Genomic DNA, 9,203 nt, shown 5'->3' with positions numbered 1-9,203 from the left:
TTGTCCAGGTGGTAGAAGTCATAGGTTTGGAAGATGCTGTTTAAGATAACTTGTCAAGTCACTGCGATACACCTTATAGATGGTACACACTACAGCCACTGGGCACTGATGAAGGTGAAAAATGCTTAGAGCAGTGGATAGGGCATCATCATTCAAAGTTAACAAGTTTTTCAGTTCAAATGGGATGGTCAGATGGAGATAGCAGAAGCTCTGACCACAATCTTTCAATCTTCTTTGGATATTGAGATGGTACCAGTGGACTGGAGGGGTTGCAAATGCTAACCAAAAAAGGGGACAGAGAAATTTGGTAAGTATAGGCCAATCAGTCTAGCATCAGTGGTGGGAAAATTACTAAATATCATTGGTAGTACAGAACTTGGGTATTTAAAGCTTTTCATCTTGCACTCATCAGGGCACTTTGCAAGAATACCAATATAAGAGGAAAACAACAATTTATACTGTATGTGAAAAGAGTGCTAATTGGTTGACAAGTGAACTCTGGCAGGCGCGCTGCACTGGAGAATGCACCCGTGATGGTGAATGACAGTTAACTGCCAATCATTGTTTGAAATTTAAACCAGGCAGCTTGACCCTGATTGGTCAAGACACTGCCCTGAGGAATGATTCAGTGAATGGCTGTCACTTATTTTGTTCAGCTGAAACAAGGGCAATATGTATACTTGTTCTTTCTGTCTGCAAAGCACAAGGTCCTATGTATAAATGTATGCAGCTTCCAGTACACACGCATGTGCCACACTGCAAGCCCAAGTGACAATCTTCAAATGGTTGCCAGTGTAATTCTTCGCACACTGAGGATTATTTAGCAAATGTTGTCCAATCCGAAATCACACCTAATGTTGGACACCATGTTTTCAGCTTTGCAAGCACGGGCTAGTTGGGTACGGTCTGTACCCTGCCCATTGTGAACAGCAGCAGGGACATGCTGTTTGATACGATTCACCAGTCTTTGGGATGTACAGCCTACACAACTAGCATCACGCTGGTACTGAAATTTGCAGACGATTGGCCCCTTATCTTGAGATTGTGCCCCATGTTTTTGTTTCCACTGGTTAGGGAATCTATCTCACAACATCTACCCTGTTTAGTCCCTTCAGAATTGGCTGGTCAAGTAGTTGATCTGTCAGTGCTGGAGGGCATCTCATTGGCCTTCTAGCCTTGGGAGCCTGTCCCCCTTACCTAATTAAATACGAGCCCTTTCTCTGGCCTTTAATTGGCCATTTCTTTAAAAACAGTGGTGGGTAGGGTTGGGAACTGGTCCCCACTCCAGCTTTGTCTTGTGTTCGGAGTCCAGGCTGCACTATTTGGGGCTTGTCTAATTTCCCAAAACAAGCTGCTTAAGACTGCAGTTTGTTAAAACCGTTAGTCTTTATTTGCAGCTACTATATACATATTGGGACCTCTGCACAAGGTTGGAACATCTGCTCCCTCCAGGTCTCTGTTAATCATCGTTATTACATCAACATCATGTGCTTCTGATGTTAACCCTTTATACTCTACAACCCCTAGGATGAAGATATGGATCCCGGAGTCTAAAATAGGAAATGTAAATTAGAATAATTAGAATGGCATGGAAAGCAAAATAATTAGATGATAAGAAATATGAGATGAAGGGAAAAAAAGGTTTAAAAAAGTTGTTTTCAATTTATTTTTAAATCCCCAGCAATAATTAAAACCTGAAGAAATGTGACTCCACATTTTTAAAAGTTGACTTTTTCAGTAGGAGAGATTGATTTACAGTAATTAAGACTTATCACTTAATTATAAATTCAGTTATGTTTGAATACGCCGGCCCTAACATTTTTTTCTGATGTATCTAGTGGATAAGCACCACAATTTCACACTCCTCAGGTACTTTCAGTGCTGAGTTTCTCATTTTATGACATTATAGGTGCTACACAAATGTTGATGAAAACGATAAAGGGGAGCATGGTAACTTTGACCGCAACATATGGATTTTTGTTTAACTGAGCATGTGCAGTCACCTGAAATCATTATCTAATTTCCTCCTTAATGGCAGTGTGTGCTGATAGCTGCTGTTATGATTACTCTACTCTAATTAGTTACCATGTTTCAAAGGGGTTCCAGCTTCTGATGGTTATCTGGCAGAGCCTGCTGGGAATGAATGTCTGGATGTCAGCAGAGGACAGAATGGCACTCAGTTGTGATGTCACTCATGTTGAAAATTCTGCTAACATGGGGTATATTGGCATGCTGAATGGCAACTTGGGTAAGTGATAGAGGTCACCCCCTGGTCCTGTGAAACTGTAGCCCGGGGTGTGGTGGGCAGGGGGTAGATTCAGCAGGAAAAATAATCTCCAGGAACAAAAGAGGCTTTATCATCCAGCTAATGATGAAAACATAAAATAGTTTTGGCTGACATTAAATCCCCAGTGATTCATACTGGTTCTATTTCAGCTATCCAGTGGATCATTCTCCAACTCAGAGGTAAATGGAACACTTGCTGAGAAAGCTTTCTTTTTATTATATTTTTAAAATGTAAAAGATCAGACTTTTTAAAATTGTAAGGATTGGTGTACTGCAGTCTTTTCCTCTATTCATTATAGTATTGGAAACCTATCTGAAATAACTTTCAATTCTGTACAAAAGGTCACATTTCGCCACGTGACTTGGTATGAAAATTGCAATAGAAGTTGGGCTTTTTTTGATGTGTGCTGCCATTTTGTGAGTATTCAGTGGTCAGACATGCAGAAAATGGTTCTGATTCTTATTTTTGCTTCTGGATACTGACTAAAGCTTTTTTAAAAAAACTAGTTTGTCAAATTACTGGTTAAAATTAATCCCTCAACTTGATTTGTCTGCGTTTTCTCATTCCCTACATTTTTGGACAATATTTCATATAGTGACACATTTTAAGCTGCAAGATAAGGGAAAATGCTTTTTTGCATTGCGTGCATAGTATTTATAACAATAATTTTCAATGAATTGGTCAGCTTTAACCTACCATTATTTATATCTGTAAGGATGGGAAGAAAAGTTATCAAAATTGCAGCCTTTATTGAAGCTCAGAGGGTTAATTTTGTCTAGTTGAAGATCACCTCAGTGCGCTATTCTATCACGTTTTGTTGTTTTGTAAAGTGGGGTTTGTTAAATATTCTGGGTGTGAATGCGGTTTACATAGAGAAGCCTAGAGTCTTTTTGTTGGGATGCACTGCACCGCCAGCCACTACCAGCTCTTGCAGGGACACCTGTGCAAGTGCCATAAGCAACTATTTTAGTGTTATCCTGATGTCAAATTACCCTGATGATTCACTGGACTTTGTAGTTTGGACTGGCGGGTCCATTGAACAAATGTATTCTTTATAAAGATCAAGCGCTAAACTGCAAGATGGGCCCTGCACCAACTTGCAGTGAAATTGATTTTGAAAAGCAAGCTGCCCGATGTGTGTTTTGGCAATTGTTGCGGTGAGTTCTTGGATTTATTGCATCCTCACAGGGAGCGCAGAGAAGTAGGTGACCTTTCCACAGAGAGGCTGCAACAGGCATGTGGGTGTCATGGCAGTGCCTTTGGGTTTGCAGCTTGACAGGAACATGGAACATAGACTGTGGAGAGTACAAGTTCTGCGCGATGCCCTCTGCCAAGTTGGAGAACTTCTCCTATGCTCCTTTGACAGTGACAGAGGCTTTACAAGCTTACGAATTAGGTCACTTGGCCCATCGAGCCTGCTCCATCATTCAATAAGATCATGACTGATCTAAATGTAACTTTAGCTTCATATTCCTGCCTACCCCCAATAACCTTTCACCCCCTTGCTTATCAGTGTCAGATTAAGTGACGGCTTCTGTTATTCAGTGCTTGCTATTGGTATGAGAGAAGGGGAATGGGGTGGGAAGCAAGAGGTCCATAGTCTCAATGTCAACAGCTTGCTCATCGTAACAGATCTCAGGATGAGGGTGAACTAGGAGTTGAGAAAGGAACATAAGACAGGAACATACTGACATTTTCAGTGCACTCAGTGGCGCCAGATAACAACGGCTCTTTTGCTACCAGCCTCATGATGCTGAGTTTGGACATGCACAAAATAATGATGAAATCCCAAAATTGCTGTTAGTGAGCCTATGCTCCTTCATAAGATTGCGCTGTAGAGGTTCCTACAGACTGCTGTTAATCTACGTATAAAAAACCCTGGAAAATGTTGCACCTTGTCGAATGAGGTGTAATTATTGCTGAATACTCTCACAGGCCCTGGTAAAGCTCATTTTATTTTTTGTAGAATGTCATATTGATTAAAAATTCCACATTTTCTTTTTTTTAATCTTTATCTAAATTTTAGTTTTTACCTTTAATACAGGCATAACATTATTTAACACCTGTTACAGCTACAGCTGAGCATGCCAAATCCCAGAGGGAAACTTGTCTTACTGATCATAACTTTTTTTGTTTTGTATTTTGAAAAAGAGGAGAAAGCTACTGATCCCAGAAGCATAGAATCACAGTAACACTTTTAGGATCTAAAAATTAAAATACTTTTTAAAAAAATTTTAAAACTTCACAAGAGTAAAATTACATAGTTGAAACTGTCTTACAAAACATTCCCCCAAAAAACCCACTTGGTCAAAACACACAAGTAAGCTACTTGGCAACAGCTCTTTTAAATATTTTTAACCATAAATATCCAGTGATATTACCCAAGGCAAAAACTGCTACTACTTTATTAAAATATATCACATGACTTCTCGCTCTCTTCCACTCTGCTGTGGGAATCTGAAGGAAGTTCAGAAACTGACTGTTTTCTGAAAACAAAGACTTTTCTGGCTTGAAACTGGGCAGCTGCTTCAAATTCACAACTTTTCTCAGCACAGAACTGGTCTCAGGACATCTCCCCACACAGCCAACACAACACAACTAACCTCTCTCCTTAAATTTTTATCTTTTTTTTCCCATTTCATCCTAGACTCCATTGTCTTAAGCAAATCTTTGAACTCAAATTTTCCAAAATCTTTCATCTATTGCCTCCACTTTCAGGTCAAATAAAATTTAACAACCTTCCCTTGTTTACCTATGAAACCTTTGTAAGTTGTAAAAGTCCCTTAAAATCTCAGTAAAACTTAGCAGCTTAAAAGTCATGTCCTTTCCTATCACCTAATGCAAATTTTAAAACCCAACTTACTTATATATAATTCCAACTTCACCAGAGCCTCCCATTACAAATGCATGCATCTACCACTTTCCCTCTCATCTCTCAGTTCCCACAGACAACCTGTCTTTACTAACCTTCCCCCAGTTTAATTACCCATGGACGCACACAAGCATGCACATAATACCACCATATTTCCTAAAAACTATTAAAACAGATAGCATCCATCTTCACATTGAAAATTTAAATTACAAGTGAAGGATTTTCAGTGCTTTTTAACTTCCTTGTTTGCCATATGAGAATACTTCAAATTTGACTGATTTCATGCTTACTTGCTGACATCACTGCTGCTTTGTGCAGTGGCAATATCATAGTCGATGAGGTTTAACCCAGGCGCGATTGTTGCTTCTTGAAAACTTTTCCCAATACCCCGCTTTGACGACTTGAAATATAGTCGGCAATGGCAATTTTTGACAGTCTCCGAGGGAAAAAAAAGACTTCCCCAATTTGGCAGCAGGTTTAAACTGCCCTGGGGAAAGGGGAAATTCCCACCACAATGCTGGACCTTTGTGGACAGTTTTCTTCAGATCAGCAGCAAGTGCCCCTAATTCACCACTAACCAGAAAATTTAATCAATGTCATGACCGGCCAGCATGAAGAAGTGAGAAGCAGTGATTTCTAGTAATGGCTCATAATAATAATGAGGATTGTTTGGTGAAATCAGAGGTAATAGGAGGAATGCAAGGGCATTGCAATGTTTGCAAAAATATGTTTTATGGAGAGCTGTCAATTAACCTCATTAATTTTTTTATTGCATATATATTGTATTCTTTTAGGTTTGCTCCATATACAAGAGCCAATGTATGTATGACATGCATTAAACAATTACACCAATAATGTGTACATACTAACATACTAAAACTGTCAAATTTTATACTTTTTCACTTCCATTACTTAGTACCTTTTAGATCGAGATCACTTATAAATGAAAAAGTTACTTTTAGTTTTAATGGTGAATTTACATAGACCAAATGACACTTTTATACTGGAAATTCTATGTGGTATTTAGACTCTGCAGGAGTCTCTTCTAGCCCTGTTTTATGTTTAGGTTTAGGGTGTAAATGTGGTAAAAGTGTCTTCCGGCACTTACATGGAGTATTAGCAAACTAAATTTGACACTGAACCATATTTAGAGATATTAGGACAGGTGACCAATAAGTTGGTCAAAGAGAGAGAGGTTTTAAGGAGTGTCCAGAAGGGAGAGAGAGAGGCAGAGAGGCTGAGAAGTGAGGTTTAGGGAGAGAATTGCAAAGCTTTGGACCCTGGCAGCTTTGTTCAAAAAATTGTTCATGGGATGTGGGCACACTGGCTGTGAGCATTTATTACCTATCACTAATTGCCCTTTTTCAAAGGGCCAAAGTCAACCACATTGCTGTGGGTTTGGAGTCACATGTAGGCCAGACTAGGTAAGGATGGCAGAAGTGAACCAGGTTTCATGGTTATCATCAGGCTTTTAATTCAAGATTTTTATTGAATTCAAATTTCACCATTTGCTGTGGTGGGATTCAAACCCTGGTCCCTAGAGCATAACTCTGGGTCCCCGGATTACTAGTCTGGCGGCAATACCACTACACCATTCCTCCCTTTGAAGGTATAATCATCAATGGTGGGGTGAAAGAAATTGGGAATGGTCAAGAGGCAAGATCGCGTAGGGCAGGAGGAAGTTACAGATCACGTGGGGCTGAAGGAGGTTACAGATCACACAGGCTGTAGGGCTAGAGGAGGTTACAGAAAAGGTGAAGGAAAGGTGAGGCCATAGATAGATTTGAAAATGAAGAGGAGGATTTTCAAATTGAGACATTACTTAACAGGAGCTAAGGCAGGTCAACGAGCATAATGGGTGATGGGTGAATCTTGGTGTAAGTTAGGATACGGCAGCAGAATTTTGAATGAGCTGCAGTGTAGAGGGTGGAAGGTAGGAGACCAGCCAAGAGTACATTGGAATAGTCAAGTTCAGAGGTAAAAAAAAGGCATGAACAGAGGCCAGGATGGAGTTGGGTGATTTTATGGTCTTAGTGAAACACACTGTAGCAAACTAGTATTTGTAATGTGACCAGGAAAAATGTGGAATAAACTGCTATAATGTCACACAGTAAGTGGAATGTACTCACTACATTGTCCCAAAACACCCACTTGAAACATATAATATAAACTTCAATATCTCTACAGTAAGGTGGAAGGGATACTCTCTATTCATGGCTGATTTCACTCTTTATTTGGACTGAATCCCAGAACTGGGTTGGCATGACCTGTGGATAATAAAAATAAATACAGGTTCAGGAGCTGCAAGGCAGTAAAGGACATTAGCACCATTTCATTGTATGCAGCAACTGAACTCTAGTTTAAGGGAAATGTTTCAAGTATTTTAGGCTTATGTTCAGCCAAGGGATTAAGCCTAACTGTGGCTTTGGGTTCATCATGGTGACTCTTACCTCATGTTTTGTCTGGAACCAGGATACCAAGGCCAGAATTTTTTGCTAGTCGGACGGCATGCGCCTGACTCAAACGAGTGTAACATGATGTGCCATGACGTTGGGCAAGCGTCCTGACATCATCACGCACTCGCGCGATATTTCAGTCTGCGGGCACATGTGGGAGTAGGCAGTGCACCCGCCGACAATTAAAAGGCCCATTAAGGCCATTGAAGTACCAATTAAATGAAACTTTTCGCTGCCCGTCCAACCTTATGGTTACCAATAGCAATTAAAAATGAAATAAAAATTTTAACATTTCATTAATAACACGTCCCTGCTCATGTGACAGAGTCACATGAGTCACATGAGGGGGCATGTTTTTTTAACATTTTAAAATTCTTTAAATTTAATTTTCAAAAAACGAGGTGATGGCATAATGGTATTATTGCTGGAGTAGTAATTCCCAAGGTAATGCTCTGGGGACCTGGGTTTGAATCCCGCCATGGCAGATGGTGGAATTTGAATTTGATAAAAATCTGGAATTAAAAGTCTAATGGTAACTGTGAAACCATTGTCGATTTGTTGTAAAAAAAAAATCTGGTTCATTAATGCTGTTGTCCTTACCTGGTCAGGCCTACATGTGGTTGACTCTTAAAATGCTCCCTGAACAAGGGCAATGAGGGAGGGATGGGCAATAAATGCTGGATGCCCACATCCTGTGAATGAATTTTTAAAAAACTACCCGGCTATGTGGAAAATTGCATTGGTATGTCCTGTACACAAAACAGGACAAATCCAACCTGGCCAATTACCGCCCCATTAGTGCCCTCTCAGTAAAGTGATGGTGACAGTGTTATCAAGCAGTGCTTACTCAGCAATAGTAAGCTCACTGGTGTTCAATTTGGGTTCCGCCAGGGCCATTCAGCTCCTGACCTCATTACAACCTGTCCAAACACTAACAAAAGAGCTGAACTCCAGAGGTGAGGTGAGAATGACTGCCCTTGACATCAAGGCAGCATTTCACTAAGTGTGGCATTAGGAACCCTAGCAAAACTGGGGTCAATGGGAACCAGGGGAAAATGTCCACTCATTGGAGTCATGCATAGCACAAAGGACGATGGTCATGGTTATTGGAAGTCAATCATCTCTGTCTCGCTGCAGGAATTCCTCAGCCTCAGCTGTCTCACCAATGACCTTCCCTGTATCATAAGGGCAGAAGTGGGGTTGTTTGTACACTGTTTGCAACTCCTCAGATACTGAAGGAGTGCGTGTTCATGTGCAGCAAGACCAGGGCCATATTCAGGCTTGAGCTGATAATGGCAAGTAACGTTCATGTGACGCAAGCGCTGGGCATCTCCTTTTGACATTCAATGGCATTACCATTGCTCAATTGCCCCCCATCCACAAACATTCACTCCCTCCACCACCAACACACAGTAGCAGGTGTACCATTTGCGAGATGCATCAAGGCTCCTTCAACAGCATCAATTGGATTGAAGCAAGCCTTTGTCCTTCTAGGTGATAGAGGCCGTGGGTGATGAGGAGCCGTGGTTAGTCACTGTATTGCATGTTGCAAGAGGTCACACATTGAAGTCGCAGTGCGGTGTTGGTG

At 40.7% G+C, this 9,203-nt stretch overlaps 1 non-coding gene across 1 annotated transcript; it reads left to right on the top strand.

Moving 5' to 3' along the window:
• Nucleotides 1–5,465: 5,465 nt before the first annotated feature.
• Nucleotides 5,466–5,605, top strand: LOC121291000. Its single transcript, XR_005945930.1, has one exon. It is a non-coding gene; the product is annotated as a U4 spliceosomal RNA (small nuclear RNA).
• The last annotated feature ends 3,598 nt before the right edge of the window (nucleotides 5,606–9,203 follow it).

Source organism: Carcharodon carcharias, chromosome 18 (genome assembly GCF_017639515.1).
Source record: "Carcharodon carcharias isolate sCarCar2 chromosome 18, sCarCar2.pri, whole genome shotgun sequence".
Lineage (NCBI taxonomy): Eukaryota > Metazoa > Chordata > Chondrichthyes > Lamniformes > Lamnidae > Carcharodon > Carcharodon carcharias.
Note: the sequence above shows the minus strand (reverse complement) of the source record. Positions and strands in the feature narration are given on the sequence as shown.